The following is a 20,626-nucleotide window of genomic DNA, read 5'->3' as shown; positions in this document are numbered from 1 at the left end:
TATTTCATACAATTTCTAGTATCTCAGCACCTTGAGAATATATTTGTCTATTCCACCAAGCTGAAAATTGCAGTGAACTACATTTAAAAGTAAATATTTCTGGGAGTTCCCGTCGTGGTGCAGTGGTTAACGAATCCGACTAGGAACCATGAGGTTGCGGGTTCGGTCCCTGCCTTTGCTCAGTGGGTTAACAATCCGGCGTTGCCATGAGCTGTGGTGTAGGTTGCAGACGCGGCTCGGATCCCGCGTTGCTGTGGCTCTGGCGTAGGCCGGTGGCTACAGCTCCAATTCAACCCCTAGCCTGGGAACCTCCATATGCCGCGGGAGTGGCCCAAGAACCAAGAAATAGCAACAAAAAAAAAAAAAAAAAAAAAAAAAAAAGTAAATATTTCTTAAAATGTTAGGGGAGACCAAAATATGGCAAGTTAAGTAAAGCAAAGATAAATCTAGGAAGGTGAATAACAATGAAGGGAGGAGAGAGCTACAGGAATAAAATATACATAATACTAGAGTCCCAAGCAATTCCACTATTGGGCCACTTTAAATAAATAAGATGACAACAATAAGAGAAAATTATTTATTTATTTTAAGTAGTTCATGTGCAGACCACAAAGCTGGAGGAAGTAGTGACAGCCGGGAGTTGCAAATGGCAGAAGCAGCAATCAGGACAAAGTGACCTATTGCCAGCCAGAGGCCCCATAGGTCTATGGGAGTCTAGGATTTCACTGAGAACAGTGGAGTGAGAGCAATAAGAGACAAAGACCCAGAGGAGACGGTTGTTCCTAAACACCAGTGGGCAGACAGTTGTGCTGCCCACTGGTGCAAGCAGCTGCAATGTGGGCTTCAATAAAGAACCACCAGAGGAAGTTAAGATGTAACTGAAGAAAAACCACACTGAAGATGCAGAGACTCTATATGAGAAACTTGCCTAGACTCTCAGGGCTATTCTGGAATTGAAAAGGGTAATAAAGATAGGTAAAAGGGCAAAGTCCAAGGTCAAAGCATAAAATAGGAAAAGGAAAAAATGTCCCTACTCTAGGGAAAAGTAAACTTATATATTGGCAATTAGACTAACCAGCTAGTGTGGGGTATTTCGAGACTTTGGACTAACTACCAGCATAATTTCCTTTTGTACCCATAACCTGCAAAATCCTGTTAACTCCTGGGCTACTAAACAATAGGATCAGCAATCTAAGAAATTTAGAAAATCATCTTTAGATAGTGCTTGAAAAAAGGATGAATTTCTCCCTTGTTGTTTAGTCGATTATCTCAGAAGGAATCAGGATCCCTGGTTTCAGACTATACTACAAACTTTCAGTCACCAAAACAATATGGTATTGGCACCCCAAAAAACCCCAGAAATATAGATCAATGGAACAGGATAGAAAGCCCAGAGATAAACCCACACACCTATGGTCAATAATCTATGACAAAAGAGTCGAGAATATACAATGGAGAAAAGACAGTCTTTTCAATAAGTGGTGCTGGGAAAACTGGACAGCTACATGGAAAAGAATGAAATTAGGATATTCTCTAATACCACACATAAAAATAAACTCAAAGTGAATTAAAGACCTAAACATGAGGCCATTCTTTAAGGAAAACGTAGGTATAACACTCTTTGACATAAATCACAGCAATATCTTTTTGCATCCACCTCCTATAATAATGAAAATAAAATAAAAATAAGCAAATGGGACCTAATTAATGTAAAAGATTTACACAGCAAAAAAAAAATCATTTAAAAATGAAAAGAAAACCCACAGAATGGGATAAAATTTTTGCAAATTAAGAGACTGACAAGGGATTAAACTCCAAAATATATAAATGGCAGAAGAGCTAAATAGACATTTCTCCAAAAAAGACAGAAAAATGGCCAAAAGGCACATAAAAAGATGTTCAGCATCACTGATCATTAGAGAAATGTAAATCAAAACTACAATAAGGTATTACCTCACACTAGTCAGAATGGTCATCATCAAAAAGTCTACAAATAATAAATGCTGGAGAGGGTGTGGATAAAAGGGAACCCTACTACGCTGTTGGTGGGAATGTAAATTGGTACGACTACTGTGGGAAGCAATACGGAGATTCCTCAAAAAACCAAGTACAACTACCATATGATCCAGCAATTCCACTCCTGGGTATATACCCAGAGAAAACCATAATTCAAAAGGATATATGCACCCCACTGTTCACTGAAGCACTATTTACTGTCGCCAAGACATGGAAGCCATCTAAATGTCCGTCAATAGAGGAATGGATAAAGATGTGCTACAGATATACAATAGAATATTACTCAGCCATAAAAATAATGAAATGATGCCATTTGCAGCAACATGGATGGAACTAGAGATTCTCATACTAAGTGAAGTAAATCAGAAAGAGAAAGACAAATATCATATAAAATCACTAACATGTAGAATCTAATAAAAATGATACAAAAGAACTTATTCACAAAACAGAAAAAGACTCAAAGATTTTGAAATCAAACTTATGGTTACCAAAGGGGAAATGTTGGGAGGAGGGATACACTGGGAGGTGAAGATTGGCGTATACACCCTACTATATACAAAATTGACTGGTAACAAGGACCTACTAAATAGTACAGAGTAATCTATTCAATACTCTGTGATAGCCTATATAGCGAAAGAATCTGAAAAAGAGTAGATATATATAGAAATGGCTGATTCAGATCTCTGTACACCTGTAGCTAATGCAACATTGTAAGTTACCCAAACTCCCATAAAATTTATTTATTAAAAATCTTGTTTTCATAGCTAAATCTATCTTTGGTTTTCTTAGTCTGAACTGAATATACTTGAGTTTACTTTCAATACGTAGTAATTTGGAAACCAAAGGTGAGAAGAAAAATTTACCTCTTCCCCTTTTCCATATCACAATTATGAGACGGGCTCCATATGGCCTGGAGCTTTTGTCACACTTCACATTCTAATCATCTGGTTTTGCACTATCATAGTTCTTTTCCTCTCTAGGGAAATTCATATCTATCACTGGCATCTGTCCCCTGCTTTTCCCTGTAAATTTCTTAGCAAATAATTTATTTAACATATATGGTTCCTATTAACAAACTATCACTTTATTTTTGGTCTTTCCTTTCTTAAATGAACTTGTACATATATTTCTATTAAAAATCTATACAGTTTCTATATTCATGCTCTGATAACTTTTTTCCTTAAATGGAATCCTGTTAATAGATTTCCTCTCAAACGAATAAAGACTTCTAACACAGTAACTTTAGGAAAATCTGTCATTATCTGTCTGGTTAAATGTAGCATGAGGGATTTCTGCAAAAAATTGCCCTTCATAATCATCCTCTTAGTTTCTTTAGGTCTCAACAGTAGATTAGGAAGAATAAAGCACATTTATAAATCCACTGCTCTCTGTTGTCAGGAGAACCCTGATCTGTCAGATAGGACACCACAGATGGCTATGTTTTCACCTCTAGCACTTGCTCAGAGACTACAAGTTAAATGCGATTCTTGAAATAAACAAAATATAGACATCCAATATTTTCTTGAGAATATAAATTTACACCAGGGTTAGTTTTTCTGCATTGGCCCATATATTTTAGAATAACAAGTAAACTTATATTTGGTTCAGAAGTCTTTTAAATTAATCACCTTAGTGATTTAGCTTTCTCTAGTTCTTTCTTAATAAATAATGAGATTTGAAACAACGAAGTATAAAACTACAGATCTCATCCCTATGTTTTCTTCTGGTCTTAAGGCCGCACATCATAACGTATCAGACTTACTTAAATAAATCTTTTACCCACTGAAGCAATTAACCAATATGTTAGAAGCACTGGGAACTCTACAGACAAAGCCAAGCTCTAAATAAGTAAATAAGCACCCCTTGAAATGTTGAGTCATCAGTTATCACTTCTTTTCTTTATCAGTAAAGTAAATATACATATTCAGAATTTTCTCTGTATATCTATGTATTTCCGTATACTTAGACTTTGCTAGGCAAAGTAATGTTTTAAGGAAATATATTCAAATAATATACAAAGGACCTTTTTACCAAAAGGTCTTTTCTAACATTTTTTTCTTAGGTAAAATAAAAATCGCAATTGTATAGGTGAGGACTGATTTGGGCCTCCTCAGATGGATCATTATGCAAATGACTTCAGTTTTTTGCTACTCACTTTAGTTCATACAAGGCAACTGAGGTAAGGAACTCCAGAATTCTATCCTTTGCTCTGACAGAATATCTGGAACAAAACGTAAACAGGAGTTCCCGTCATGGCACAGTGGTTAACGAATCCAACTAGGAACCATGAGGTTGCAGGTTCGATCCCTGCCCTTGCTCAGTGGCTTAACGATCTGGCATTGCAGTGAGTTGTGGTGTAGGTCACAGACGCAGCTTGGATCCCACATTGCTGTGGCTCTGGCGTAGGCTGGCAGCTACAGCTCCGATTAGACCCCTAGCCTGGGAACCTCCATATGCCACAGGAGCGGCCCAAGAAATGGCAAAAAGACAAAAAAAAAAGTAAACAGTGTTTCTTAAGCTAGTTCCATTATAGCACACAGAGATGCTTAGGACAGAACATCTTAAGAACAGGAGGGAGTAATTCTTTTTTGGGTACTCAATCTACAATACACTTTTTTTTTTGCCCGTTAAATGTCTGTTGTATTTTTTAATAGTTATTGCCCCAATACATTTTTTTTCTACTGTACAGCATGGTGACCCAGTTACACATACATGCACACATTCTATTTTCACACATTATCATGCTCCATCATAAGTGACCAGATATAGTTCCCAATGCTACACTCTCATACTGAGTGAAGTGAGTCAGAAAGAGAAAGACAAATACCATATGATATCACTTATATCTGGAATCTAATATAAGGCACAAATGAACTTTTCCACTGAAAAAAAAAATCATAGACTTGCAGAATAGGCTTGTGGTTGTGGGGTGGGGAGGAGGAAGTGGGATTAATGGAGTGTTTGGGATTGATAGATACAAAATGTTGCCTTTGGAGTGGACTAGAGACAATATACTTTTTTTTTTAAGGCTGTATGTAAAGTATAGAAGCAAGTGTTTTGAAATGGTAATACTTTAATAAAACTTTACACATTTTTTTAACTAGGACATCTGTGGCACTGACTACAGTGGTTAAATTGTTTACAAGAACACCTAAGACTGTGTCTGCAATTCTAGATCTTAGCCCTGGAGCTTGGTTAGGTTATGCCCAAGCAGCAAAGAAATCTTTGGGATATTAGATGTACATGGAAACAAAAGTGGGAGGCAATGAATGACAAAAGAGAGACTAAAACAGAAATGTGTGGCCTTGACTAGGGTTGATTGACTAATTAATTGGAAACTAATTTAAAACTTGCAACTGGCCTTTAACCTACCTGAAAGAGATCCATGGTGTCTACAAAGGACCTTCATATCTTTGCATATGTTAATCTTTTGGGGAAATATATCATTACCTTCACCTTCCTTTAGCTGAATAGTCTATACTCATACTATAGGAGGCTCTATAGATGACCCAATACCCTACCTGTCCCAGGTGCTCCCATCCTGTCATCATCACATTGAATTGAAATTATGCACTAATTCTGCAGTGAGCAATGTGGAAGCAGAGGCTGTGTCCTTTTTCTCTATAATCCTAGAAACTGGCCCAGTTCCTGGCATATTGTAAATGCTCATACCTGATTGCTGAATGAATGAATGAATGAATGAATCTTAAACTTTAGAAAGGGGGCAAGAAATGCAAGGAAATTATAATCAGGAAAATATAGATAGTGCACAGTATATCAATTCTTATCTATAAATAGGGGACTGATAGAATCATTATTTATTAAATAGATGTTAAATGCCAGGGTATCACCTATGGTATGTTAGTCAGTTGGAAGTAGGTATTCTTAGTCTCATTTTAGAGATGAAAAAACTTACTAAGGACACCAAGATACTCAGTTTCACAGAAAACAAATGGAAGAGTTGGGATTTGAATCTAGGTCTCTCTGACTCCAGAGGTCCTATTTTCTCCTCTATACCCAGTACTGGGAAGATTTAGCCTACCCTAGCTTTGTTCTATTTTAGAACTTAACCATGCACATCATGTCCAAAAACCTCTGTCAGCAGTGGAAGGAAAAGGTCGGGATGGCTCTGTCACTAAGTTGGCTTAGAAAAATCACATATTTCATCTGGAGCTGCCTACTCTGATAGGGCTTGGCTGTAAGATACCCCTTGAAATACTGGCCTTAGTTTCTAGGTCAATTGTTCCTGATGAGTGTTCGTTCATACTTCATCAGTGTGATTCATGGTATCTCATTAGTTGCATCCCTTCTGTGATAGGCCTCCAGAGAGCATGATTTACTCTTTGGTGCCTACTGCTGACTGTCAGCATGATTCACCCAAAATTGACAAGAACCTGCTTCATTAACACAGCTACAATCCCACCTCTCTGTCGCCATGGTCACATTTTATCAGTTTGTCTGCTTATCAGCTTCTCCTGGGCTTCTCATCTTTGGCCTTATGCTTTTATGATGCCCAGAGCCTTGGATTCCTTTAGAGTAAGTAAGTTTACCTCCCTTTTGCCTCCAAGCCTCAGACCATCAGTAGCTCTCCATCTGAACACACCTGGTTTTTAAATAGAGATTGATTTACAAGAATGAACTTTCTTTTAAAATACACATACATTAAAATAATATATTTGCAGAACATAACAAAATACAGCAAAGGTCCATAACGCTCTCAGGAAATGAAGGTACTTTTGGAGAGATACAGTTATTCAATAAAGAGTCAAGAAATCTCCCACATGCTCAGTGTGTGTCTTAGGCAAATCACAAAATCTTTCCAATCTTCAGTTTTACCTTTTGTACAATAGAAATATTAATAACTGCCTTCCAAATTTGCAGCAAGGATTGAATCGAGAGTGTGTGTGTGTGTGTGTGTGTGCGCGCGTGTGTGTGTGTGTACCAGGAACTTAGAGATGCATCTTATAATTAAATAAAGATGTGATTCACCTTCACTATAGATTTATATCTCCTTGAAAAAAATTATTTTTTAAATTTAGGTACAACCCCAATTCTGTATTTTTTTGCAACTGCAAATAGTTCATAGAGCCTTACTCTGCCACATGAAATAGCTTTTCCAAACTATAGCTCTCTTTAACGTCTTTATCAGTGAATAAAGTACTGATAATATTAATTCCCTTATTTTAGGCTCAGTGATTTTTTTCTAGTCTTTGAAGATATTCAATGTTTAATCAGTGTTAGCCATAAAATAATTCTGGGAAGATTACCAAATGTAATCATTTCCATGTAGCACCATCTCCCTGAACCTACTACTACTAATGATAATAATATTAGCACTTAAATAGAGCACTTATTCTTCGCCAAACACTGTTATAATCCTTTATGTGTATTTACTCAGTTAAATAGCACACATGCATGCACATACACACAAATCATATTGTACAGAACTCTTATTATCCAAAATTTATACATGAAAGCATGAAGCACAAAGCAGTTAGGTAGCTTACCCTAGGTAATAGAGCTATTAACTGATCAACATGGAATACAAACCCCACTACTCAGCTCCAGAATCTACACTCTTTTTTTATTGTTCCTTGACCTTTTTCATTTTTTTTTTCTTTTTTAGAGCCACACCTGCAGCATATGGAGGTTCCTAGGCTAGGGGTTGAATTGGAGCTGCAGCTGCAGGCCTATGCCACAGTCATAGCAATGCAGGATGTGAGCCACATCTGTGACTTACATCACAGCTTGTGGCTTACATCATAGCTTGTGGCAGTGCTGGATCCTTAATCCACTGAGCAAGGCCAGAGATCAAACCCGCATCTTTATGGATACTAGTTGGGTTCTTAACCCACTGAGCCACAATGGGAACTCTGCTTTTCCACTTTTTATTTTATAATTGATTTATAATAACATGTGTACAACATAGTGATTCAATGTTTTTATAGATTATATTCCATTTAAAGTTATGAAAAACAGATCCTACATTCTTACCTTCCATGCTATGCAGCTTCTCTAACTTGGAAAACACCACATGCGAAAGTCAAACTTGGCTTTCCCAGATAAATATACAACCTAGATAAATAGACACTTGCATTTTTAGGGATATATCTGGACTATTTTCTCCATAGAGGCCTCCAGTTTAAGAAGATCACTGGATGATCTATCATCAAATTATATTTGAGAACTTAATGCTATTACCAGTATTTACTTGGTTTAAAAGCCTGCATTTCAACTGAAAAATGGTTTGTATTAATTATAAATACTTGCTTCTTTTTATTTTGGGAGATCTCTTTCAAATATCTTTTGCTTTTATTTATTATGTATTCCCTTTTTAGATACAATTTGTTTCCCTTTCATCAGGCTTAAAATTATATTCAAATTGGCAGTGGTATTTCAACTCAACATATGAAAATAGAACAATAATGCCTAATAATTATTGAGAACTCATTTTGTGTCAGAAACTGTGCTAGATGTTTTCCAGATATCATCTCATTTTATAGCAACTTTGAGAGGTAGAGTTTATTTCAGTGTCTTCACATGAGGATATATAACTTAACAAATGCAATCCTGATGCTAAGTGCCAAAGATGCAAACCCAGGAGTTCTCCTTGTGGTGCATTTCCAGTGGAAGCAAGTCCAACTAGTATCCATGGGGATGTGGGTTGGATCCCTGGCCTTACTCAGTGGGTCAGGGATCTGGTGTTGCCATGAGCTATGGTATAGGTCACCAATAGGGCTCAGATCCTGAGTTGCTATGGCTGTTGCTATGGTGTGGGCTGGCAGTTGCAGCTCCAACTTGACCTATAGCCTGGGAATTTCCATATGCTGTGGGAGCAGCCCTAAAAATCAAAATAAATAAATAAATAAACAACAACAACAAAACAAAGATGCAAACCCAAGTCTACATGATGCAAATTTCATGTGCTTTTTCACTCCACCACCTTGTTTCTTCCAGTGGGAAAGAGAAAGATGCTAGGGCTAGAAAAAGTAATGTGAAAAGAGATGGTAGAGGGGACCATGGAACAAGAGAAGTGCAGAATACTCAAAGCTGCAAAGGGAGAAAAGACCTCTCTTATAAGCCACATCATTTAGAACTTAATGTTGAAACCACTTTGGTCACCTCTATGAAACAATGTTGACATTTGGCTTTGGTCCTCGCTTTTTATTTCTTCAAAATGTAAATCTCTTTTATTATTTACCTCAACCATTGTAGCAGTTGAATTGTATAGGGATTAGAAAGCAATTAGACAAGACAGTTTTGAACTTCTCCTTCAAGTTCTTTTCTAAATCGGCAACAGAACGTTTTCATTTAGTATTCCTTTTATCCTTAAACACTCTCCTCAGAAGTGGTAAAAGAATTAAGATTATCCAATAACTTTATGATAGAGCCAGTACCAGACACAAGTTTTCTAAACAGGAGTATTTTTCGGAACCAAATTTATCTAAGACATTAGAACTATTCAAGACAAGACCTAGAATGACCTCAGAAATCATCACAGAATTGCTCTGTGAAAAAAAGCTTCATTAAGAACTCCAGGAATATAAATAGCCATTCTGTTTTTAAAGGCCTTAATGGGAGGTAATTATACAACCTTCCACAGTTCCTCATTCCAGTGATCTAAAATATTTCTCTGACTAAAACTGAGGAAAAGCATCAGTATTTGCACTCTCTGGCAAATATATGAGAGGGAGACCCTGAAGCCAAACTCTATTGGCAATCAGAAAAGTGCTTTTAGAAGCTTAGGTACATATCTGTCCAAGAAAGCTTCAATGGCCAAAGACAGCTGGGTGCTTAATATGACAAAATTGTTAGACACGTGGTCTTGTCCAAAATAGCGCTTTCCTATAATAACTCACTCAATTTTGTTTTCTTTTTCACATAAAAATCAAACTGTTTGTTTAAGTGACACAGTATACAAAAATAGTATGTATTATTTATATAACATATTTACAGAAATATTTTACCATTATAACAAGGGGTCTAAAATACATATATCATTAATTAGAGCTGAATGACACATATCTGTGGAATGGTTGGCTTGACTTTGTCTACAGACCAGGGTAGTGCAGTCTTTGAGGGCTTTCTTGTTAAAAAGCATGATATGATTCAGGGAGACGGGAACATCACAGCAGGACAGACTACATCAGAGGTGCTATCAGCTTGGGTGTACCTACATTGTATCTTGATCTAAGTGTTACAAAGCAATCCCAGGGGGTTTGCTTGAACTATGATACAGGCCAGAAATCCTTGGAGAAATAGGAACAAAGACACCCCTGTTCCCATCCCCTTATACTGAACAAGAAAACTCTTTTGTGATACAGGTACTTGAAGAATCACAAAGATGCTCAAATTGCTTTTATATTGTTATATATTATGTACCAGATCCTATTTTTTTACCACTGACTTTCATTTCAAAGACTGTTTTTTTTTTTTTTTTTTTTTTTCATTTTAGTGCTGCACCTGTGGCATATGGAAGTTCCCAGGTTAGGGGCTGGAGTTGCAGCTGCTGGCCTACTCTGAAGCCACAGCAATGCCAGATCCAAGCTGCATCTGTGACCTACACTGCCACTCAAGGCAACACCAGATACTTAATTCACTGACCAGGGCCAGGGATCAAACCTGCATTCTCATGGGTACCAGCCAGGCTCATTACTGCTGAGCCATAATGGGAACTCCTTTAAAAAAAAAAAAAAAAAAAAAAAAAAAAAGAGCATATTGGGCAACCTAGAAGTGAAGTGAATGGAATTAATTTTTAATTGAAATAGTGGAGGATGAGTTTAAGTGAGAGTAAATGGGAGGGAAAGGAGGAAAAAGAAAGGACTTGGATAGTTGGAAGAAAAATGAATAAAAAGGAGTTTACATGAGAAGTTTGCATTGGAAAATTCAGACAATAGTTTTTTACCTTTAAAAGAAATACGGAAGTTATAAAAAGCCCTGGATTTGGGTTAGTGAAGTTAAATTTGCTATAAGCTTGGATAAGTTCAATTTGGTTTTAAACATTGGTTAGAAGTAAAAATATTTAATAAAGGAAGAGATTATAGAACTTGTGAGAGATACCTAGACTAAAATGTAGATTTGGGAAAACTGAATTTTCTAGAGGAAAATTCTATTGAGATAAGAAAAAGAAAGTCAATAACACTGTCTTGGAGACCATCAACATTTAGGAGAAAAGGAAAGGAGGGAAAAGTCAGAGCAGAAGGCAGAGAATCAAAGGCAGAGGGACGTTCATCTCAGAAAATGCAGCATCCATTTCAAATGCCGGAAGATGTCATGGGTTGGATAACTAGTGGTCATTGTCGACTTTGAAAAGATCATTCCAGTACTTGTTTATAATAGAAAGTATCCTAAATGTTTAATAACTGAAGACTAAGTCCTGAAGTTATGATAAATAACAAAATACTAATCAACCACTAAAAATAAATAATAAATGAGACTTCTCTTGTGGCCTAGTATGAGATCCATCCTGGAGAATGTTTCATGTGCCCTTGAAATAAATGTGTATTCTGCTATTTTCAATAAGCTGAGAAAGTTTTCATGCTACAGAGATATGCAAAAAGACTATAATATCTCTTTATATTAAGATGCAATGTCACAATAGTATATACATATGATTATATGTACCTATATATAGCATGGTGTATGTATCACATATCATATGCATATGACATATACAGAAATCATAATGTATATGTATAATCTTCTTCTCAAAGGAAGTAATGTTTGGGATGAGGGGCTTCAAGAGAGGGAAACAATCTCCATGAATTAAGGCCATCAAACATTGGAAACATGATTATTTCTTTGTATCACAGGGTTAGACTCCCTTCAGTTCAGTTAGGTTTGAGAAAGCTAACTTTGCCCCCACTCCAGTCGATGAGTCCAATAACTAGTGCGCTTCTTACAGATTTGCATAAATTAGAGTCTTAGGTTAACTTTATGAATTTTGTGAGAGATACCTTTTGTTTCAGAAATTGAGGAAAACTAAACATATTTAAAACAGGCTTTTAGCTCCCAAACAGAAGGTAACAGAAGCAGAACTTAGCTATTATTTTTGTGTAATGACATATAATAAGCCCATTGTAGAAGGAAAATCCACAGAATTTTTGAGAAAGAAAGGACCTTGGAATTCATCTATGTTAGGACCAGACATGGAATAATTTTGTGAATTAGACAAATTGCTAAAACTAGAGAGAGCGATGGGATACAGGGTAAAATGTTGTGTGTGTTCCCCCTAGAGGATTCAAAAAGGAAAATTGTGTGCATTATGCTATCAAAGGAAAGAGAAGGAAGATTCACCCAACAGACACGATGGGGAACTCTTTACCTCATTTTTACAAGAATATTTGATACTCACATACAAAAGTGACTCTATGTATATTAAATGACTTCCAGGGTCCAATTTTCTAGCTCTCTGTGCGATCACACCTTGATGATCATGGGCCTTGTAAATCCTTTGTGGGTAGACATTTCATCTCCCAGCACCCAGAAACATTGCACCCACAAGAGATATGAATACCGCACCCATTTCTTCCATTCTTTGGCACTTACTGTACTATAACCACTATAACCACATCTTGAGAGAGATAAAAATAGATAACATGGATGATCTTAATTAGACCTGCCTGACTTGATAAAAAATGCATGACATGTATGGAGGTCCTCAAAATATTAAAAATAAAACTACCACATGATCTAGCAATCCTGCCACTGTGCATATATCCAAAGGAAATGAAAGCAATATCTTGAAATATCTACACTCTCATGTTTCAGCATTGTGCACAATAGCCAAGACATAGAAACAACCTAAGTGTTCATCAACAAATGAATGGATAAAGAAATATTGTATAAATATACACTGTAATATAATTCAAACACTAAAAGAAGGAAACCCTGCCATTTTCAACAAAATGGATGAATCTTAATAACATTATGCTAAATGAACTAAGCCAGAGAAACAAAAATGCTGTCTGTATAATCTCACTTGTGGAATCTAAAAAAAGAACTCAGAGAACCGGAAAGTATGTTGGTGGTTACCAGAGATTAGGGATGGGGGAAATGGGAAGATGTTGGTCAAAGAGTATAAACTTTCAGTTTTAAGACGAATACTTTCTGGGAATCTAATGCACATCATGGTGTTTATAGTTAATAATAGCGTATTTTACATTGAAAACTTTCAAGAGAGTAGATCTTAAGAGTTATCACCCCCCATACACATAAAAAAAATGTGAGAAGAAGGATGTGTTAATTAACTTGAATAGAGTAATCATTCTTACAATGGATAAGTATATCAAACCATCACATTGACACCTTAAATACACACAATTTTTATTTTTCAATTATAGCCCAATAAAGCTGGAAAATAATGCACAACCTTTTTGTTGAATCTTCCAAGTATTTAGTAATTATGCACATTTAGGAATATTTAGGAAATAGCCCTGGCAACAGTAAAAATATTGCAAATTACAGCTTCTGGATAACACTAAAATACAGAATAGATTTAAAACAGTTGTGGTTTAGTGCGAAAAGTACTGAATCTGAAGTCAGATATACGTGGTTTAAGCCCTGACCCTGACGCTTGCTTTCTGTTTGACATTAGGCCAAATAACTTCACTTTCCAATTCTCTCATTTGCAAAAGGGCAATGCAATAACGTCGACTTACAGCCCAGAGCTGATGAAAAATTAAAAGCCTTTCCTTCATAATCTTTCAAATATTTCTACATGTAGGTGAAATTTTTAATTTTGCACAATTTTCCTTTAATAAATAAAATAATAATTGTTTGAAATCAGCACTGTACACATTGTCATTCTAATTAAATAAGCTCATGGATAAGTTCTAATAACTTAAGCCAGACTCATTTCCAATGACCATACCTGTTTTAACAGTTACTAATTGAATTAATTGACAGGCAACTGCCTATCTTTCTTAGAATTAACATCTTTAGTTTCCGTTACAAGTTTGTACAGCAGTGTCGACACAAACATGGAAATTAATACAGACTATGCAGCTCCTCTTTATGTGTATGTGTGTGTGTGTGTGCGTGTGTGTGTGCACATGCACACATGCATGCACATGCCATTTCAAAAAATATGCAATAATCATTTAAACTGGAAGTACAAGCTGAGGCATAAAGCATTTATGAGGTCATTTTCAAGTTCCTGAACGGGTTTTTGATCAGAAGCTATGTAAAAATTCTTTATATATTTATTTAATTTACAACTTAATTGGTTTTACTTTTTTTACTTTGCATATACCAAAGTTTTCCTCAGTTTTAGCATGCATAATTCATTTGTCAGTCATACTTCATAGTTCATTATTTGGAAACATGTGCAATGAATTATTTTCATATTATAGTAGACCTAGGGCTTCCTATCATCTAGGAAATTTAAAATGTGCAATGTTTTTGACTTGAGGAATTTTATCTCAATGTGGTATTTCTTTCGGTTACTGCATACTTTGTGTCTAATTGGACCAAAGTCAGTAATTTCATTTACATTTTTTTCCTTTGTTTTACAGTGCATTTTTAATGCCCTCCTCTTTATCTATTAATTATCCCTCAAGGCAGTTGTTATATCCAACTTGATTGAGTTCTTTTGATTAAGTCTGGATTTGATGAGCGCAATTGTTATTTAAGAATCAGGAGATGCAGGAGATGATCACTTTGATATTGGTGTTAATGAGGATGAAAAAAAAATGACTTTTTATGACCCATCCTCAGTCCTAACTGTTCTCCATCACTATCATTTTGTGTGTTGTAACTTGAAGAGAACTAAAAATTTCAAATCCATATTGTGAGGATAAAATAACTGATGAAAGGTTCTCAGGTTACAAAATGAAGACACCTCAATATTCCAAGTTATTCTTGCTTTGACTGCTTATTATTCAGACATGATTTGGAGAGGAAGCAATCACTCTGCTGTCCTTTTCTATGCCACTGAGCAGCTTCTTAATCAAAAGAGATTACCTGAGGAAAAGATCATTCCATCTAAGGTTCTGTTATGTATAATGGAATTAGCCACCTTTTTTAAAAATAAGGGACTGATATATAAATCACATCCTCTGATTTTCATGAAATTGATATTTCTCTTCACTTGTAATATTAACTATTTTTAAGCTGGAAAAAAATTGGCATACAGAAGATAAATAGGAAAACTAAGAATCAAACATGTAAGCTTCAAAACTAACCTTAAATTGGTTCATGCACTGCATTAAAAAGATGTTTGCCTACTTTCAAGCCTATTATTAGAAGGGTTGTGAATCTTATCCTTGTCTGGTATTGCTGCTTCAATCATACATATAAATAATTCACAATTATTTTTGTGCCAACGAAGCCTTCAATTGCTATGATTGAAAAGGATTTCTGTTCTAGTGAGTGCCTTCACTGCTGTCCAATTCATTTTAAATTTACATTTCCTGTCCTCAGATGCCAAAAAGTGAGTTTTACATTTGAAACTTATTGATCTAAAAAGTTTAACAAGTTTGCCATTGTAATTTTTCTTTCAAAAATTATAGTTCCTTGAATGTAGGAGGGGTTGTTCTTAATTTTGATCAGTAGTTGTGTTAGCCACACACACTTTATGTTCCTGCTTAGTGTCTTCTTTCAGAAGTTCCACACCTGTGGTTATGAAAGTTAAGGTATAGTTTTAGTTTGTGCCCTTCTCTACTCCTGACTAGTTTTGTGACAGGTACTAAACTTTTTAAGTCTCACTTTCCTTATCTGTAAAATAATAGCAATAATCTATAAAAGAAAGTTGTGCCTATCCAGCAGGGTAGTTTTGGGAATTTAAAATGAGATAATACACATAAAACACTTTCCCAGGTCTGACACATAATAAGATGCTAGATATATGGTATGCCATTACCATCATCATAGTGTGAGCAATTTAATTAACTTCAAGTAATATTGCAAGATGCAGAAAGTCACACTGGGTGTTTTTCCAAGCGGGGCTATGCTATTCCTATGTGTTCCCAGAAGACGACACCAAGTCCATCCCAGAACTCCTCTCTGTATTGTGAAATGTCCTGAATTGCTTGTCAGTGTGACCACTCACACATTTCTAGCTGAGACCATCTGGTTTACTGTGCATCCTCAGCCAACTTCACAATAAAGAACAAATTTGAGTTGGTTAAATAAATAAACAAATGTATTTATTACTAGATTATTAATCTACCCCTCTCAAGGCTTTTTCCTTCTGATTTTTAATAAAGAGTGTAAGGAATAGCAACCCTTAAGAATGGGGACATCCAAAGGTTTTCTAAATGGAAATGTTTCCTGGATTAATAAACCTGTTTAGGTCCCTTTTTACCTCTACTTAGTCCTTGGCAGTAGCACTGTGGTAATCTTCTTTCCTAACTATATTAATGACACTACAAAACTTTTAGGCTTCTTCCATAGTCCATCAGGTGGGGCACCAAATCATAGTCTCATAAAGTCGCTTGCCATTTGACTTCATGCCATTAAACAAACACAGTTGTCAGTTTGTTCAGTTCAAACGTTTCTAATTTAGCAGGAAAAAAATTATTTTCATGCCAACTTTCCCTCGACCATTCTTTCATGAGTCATGGCAATCAAATATTAAAAATCTTATACAAATCTTACCTGTATAATTTATCATTTCTTTCAGACTATTCAAAAACTAATCTACATTCTCCTAAATATTATTATACAATCAAACAATTCTGTCTCACAATATTTTACAGATACATTATTCTATATTATTTTATTTTCTGATGTGTATCCTAAATTGGTGGACTTCTCTCCCTATAAGCACCAGGAGAGCAGGATCACATGTAATGCTATAAAATGTTAGACTTAGTGAGAGCTGGATATATATAAATTGTTATAAATTAGTGGTGTTATAGGAACCAGGATGGGTTTCAAATCATTGTTTTACTCCTATTTGATTGAATATTGTAGAAATCAATGACAAGGATCCATTCATAAACATTCATAAACAGCTATCAGAATAAACCAAAGTTGCCTTGGTGTGGTGCGCTTCACATCACAGTAGATTTATTGTAGCTGTGGTTACAATGTGTTCTGATAAGATAAACAAATAAAAAAATCAAGAAATAATTGCTTAAGTTCTTAATATTACCAAAATAGTAAATGGAAATTTGTTCATTAATCAAACACGCATTGAGCACTTACTATTAATTAGACACTATGGTAAGTATCAAGGTTAAAAAGATGAATAAAACATAGCATTGGGAGTTAATAATTTAGACACACACACACATATTTATATATGAACATATAAGTATTGTAACTAATTTGATTCAAAATTTACATGGAAATTCTACATGAATGTGCCTACTAGAAATACTGTATTTCCAAAGTCATCAAACACTTGTATGAAAATGAGTATGCAGAGTGAATTAAATTTTGAATTGTTGCATTTTACTGGGTTTTTTTCCTCCAAAAACTACTGCTTTCCCAACATTCACATTATTGTTGAGGCCAAGACATTTTTAATTTCTGAAGCTTATGATATTGGAGTTTTCTTGGATGTCTCTTGCTGTTAGACTGTTGATTATAAATGATAATCTAAATCTTATTTTCCAGCCTGCTGTCTGGTCCCTTTCAGCTGCTGTGGCCTCCTCTCTGATTTGGTGTAGTTCCCACTCCACTCCCTCCCATCTGTCTTTACCCACTGAGAGGGGAACAGGGGTCTTCCACCTTATTTGTGTGTGTGTGTGTGTGTGTGTGTGTGTGTGTGTGTGTGTGTGTGTGTGTGTGTTTGTTTTTCTAGTGCTACACTCACGGTATATGGAAGTTCTCACGGTAGGGGTCTAATCAGAGCTGTAGCCTCCAGCCTATGCCAGAGCCACAGCTATGCCAGAGCCACAGCAATGGCAGATCCAAGCCATGTCTCCGACCTATACTGCAGCTCACGGTAATGCCGGATTTTTAACCCACTGAGCGAGGCCAGGGATCGAACCCACAACCTAATGGTTCCTAGTTGGATTGGTTAACCACTGAGCCACAATGGGAACTCCGTCTTCCACTTTCGTATTTCTTGTCATTCCTGATACAAGTGCTCAGACCCTTCTCATGTATGGAAGTGTCCTACAAGTCATTGCTGAAAAGAAGTTAGGGGTTACCAAAAACAACCTAAATGGGAGAGCTTCAAAATATCTTATGAAGGAGTTCCCATCCTGGCGCAGTGGAATAGAATCCGACTAGGAACCATGAGGTTGTGGGTTCGATTCCTGGCCTCACTCAGTGGGTTAACAATCTGGCATTGCTGTGAGCTGTGGTGCAGGTAGCAGATACGGCTCGGATCTGGCGTTGCTGTGGCTGTGATGTAGGCCGGTAGCCGTGGCTCCAATTTGACCCCTAGCCTGGGAACCTCCATATGCCACGGGTACGGCCCTCAAAAGCAAAAAAAAAAAAAAATCTTATTAAATTATCAAAGCCACTGTCCTGACTGTTCCCACCCACAATGATTTCTCTCTCTTTAAAATCCATAGTTCATTTTTGCTTATAACACTTCTATGGCATTTATACTGCCTTATGGACTTGGTGGTACTCTTTTTTGCTTTTTTAATCTGGAATTGTATATCAAATGTTTGTTGGCTTTTATAAGTAGAATGCTGTGTTAGGTAGATATGTTGAGACAGAAATAAATGAAACAAAACTCCTCCCCTTAACTAGCTAAGATTGTATGTCCTATATGCAACAACATCATGTACATAAAAGTTCAATAAATCTTGAATCAATGGAAACACAATGCTTATTCTGCCATGTAACTGGAATGAGGACCAAAATTTACAAATCCAGTAATAGATTTATAAAGGGAGAACTATAAATCCATTGATAACGAATTACAGATTCACAGATAACATGTAGATGAGTTAAGAACATAGTAGGAAAGTGAAAAAGACAAACTTCAGCCAAATATTGACTCTGCTACTTACAAACCATCTGATCTTAGGAAGGTTGCTTAATTTATTTGAGCCTATTTCTTCAGCTCTACAATGGGGGTTATAATACTTCATTTACAGAGTGATAAAAGAAAATGAGATAATGTAATAAAGTAATTTACTCAGTGCCTAGCACATATTAAGTATTTTAAGAACAAGTTTTATTATTCATTTACTCTTCAAATATTACTAAGGACCTACTATGTGTTCCATAATAAAAAAAGAAAATAATATTTAGATATTCACTATCAATCATCCCTACCATTCATAGTTTTAGGAATGAACTAGAAGAGTCCATCCAGCAACATTTCCTACATATATATCTGCCCAGTACAACCAACTAAGATATAAATCTAAATTGAAGCCAATGATGTGTATCATTTAAATTAAAAGCATTCATTCAATAAAATTTTATCTTACATCTAATTTGTGCCAGCAAATTGCTATGTAATGGAGATGCTAGATATCAGATGCTACTGTCTCCCTTTTTTTTTTTATGTACACAGAAATTGGTCAATTTCCAGAACAACAACAACAAAAAAGATACAGTGGAGAGTCTTGCCTTCACAGATAGCTGAATTTTTCTGCCTATGCAAAAAACAATCTGAATAATTTTGGTTTCTTCCCCTTGGATCTCCCAAACAACTTTCTTGGCATTTTATTTTCCTAGATTATTAGACCCAATCATCCACCCACCTCCCCCCTCTGGGGAGAATATGTCAAAATCATTCAGCCAATATTATCCCAAGCCGCTTCTTTCCTATTATCACCTGAATATCCAAATCTCCAGCTCAGAGAGACAGAATGAACCACCGTAGATATCAGAAGGAATGATTTGGAGCCAACAAAAGTATCACATCTACAGCATCTTCCCCCAAGCTCAAAGTCTGTGACTAAGCAAAGAGGTGACTTGAGTGGGAATGGAAAGACTAGCAGAGATGAGACCACCACCACTGTGGCCATTGCCTCATGCTTCATGGAATGCCTTATGGGTCACGCAAATCCTTCTATCAATAGCTGGTGATAGACTGATTTTCTTTTTTCTTTTTCTTTCCTTTTTTTTTTTTTTTTTTTTTTTTTTGTCTCTTTAGGGCCCGCCCACAGCATATGGAAGTTGCCAGGCTGGGGGTTGAATTGGAGCTGCATCTGTGACCTACACCACCACTCAAGGCAGCACCAGATCCTTAACCCACTGAGCAAGGCCAGGGATCGAACTGCATCTTCATGGATACTACTCAGGCTCATTATTGCTGAGCCATAACAGGAACCCCCTAGACTGATTTTCAAAAGAGTGAGTCTTCCCTTTTCACCTGAATCCCTCAATGTGACAAAATATAGTAATAAATTTGTATTATATGTCCCTTCAATAGAATGTGGTTTTAATGGCATAAGTTCAAATTAGAAATAATATGATAATTATATTCATTCTGTAACCTTTTTAAAATCAGAGTATTTTCAGAACAGTTGAACTATAATAAGTGCTTGTCCCTCCTCTCTTTGTCTTTAACTCCAGTTAAAAATCTTTCCCAAACATCTGTTAAGAATGTAAATACTAATTGGAATCTGACCTTATAAAGTGAATGACCTAAAAAAAAGAAAATAGAGTTTGTTTTTGCCAAAAAGAAGAAAAAAATATTGAACACTAATTCTGAATTCTCCCAGGAGAAATGGCAGAAGAAATTAAG

The 20,626-nt window shown here is 36.0% G+C and overlaps 1 protein-coding gene across 1 annotated transcript in view; it reads right to left on the bottom strand.

Annotated features, from left to right (window-relative positions):
- Window positions 1-20,626, bottom strand: part of NXPH1 (neurexophilin 1) — a 310,633-nt gene that overhangs the window by 63,029 nt on the left and 226,978 nt on the right. The gene's annotated exons all lie outside the window — the stretch shown is intronic.

This window comes from Sus scrofa, chromosome 9, assembly GCF_054392235.1.
Source record: "Sus scrofa isolate SSC_HxYL_T2T_F1_AM1 chromosome 9, Sscrofa_HxYL_maternal_Yorkshire_Landrace_v2.0, whole genome shotgun sequence".
Taxonomy (NCBI): Eukaryota; Metazoa; Chordata; class Mammalia; order Artiodactyla; family Suidae; genus Sus; species Sus scrofa.
This window is presented reverse-complemented; position numbering and strand designations above follow the sequence as displayed.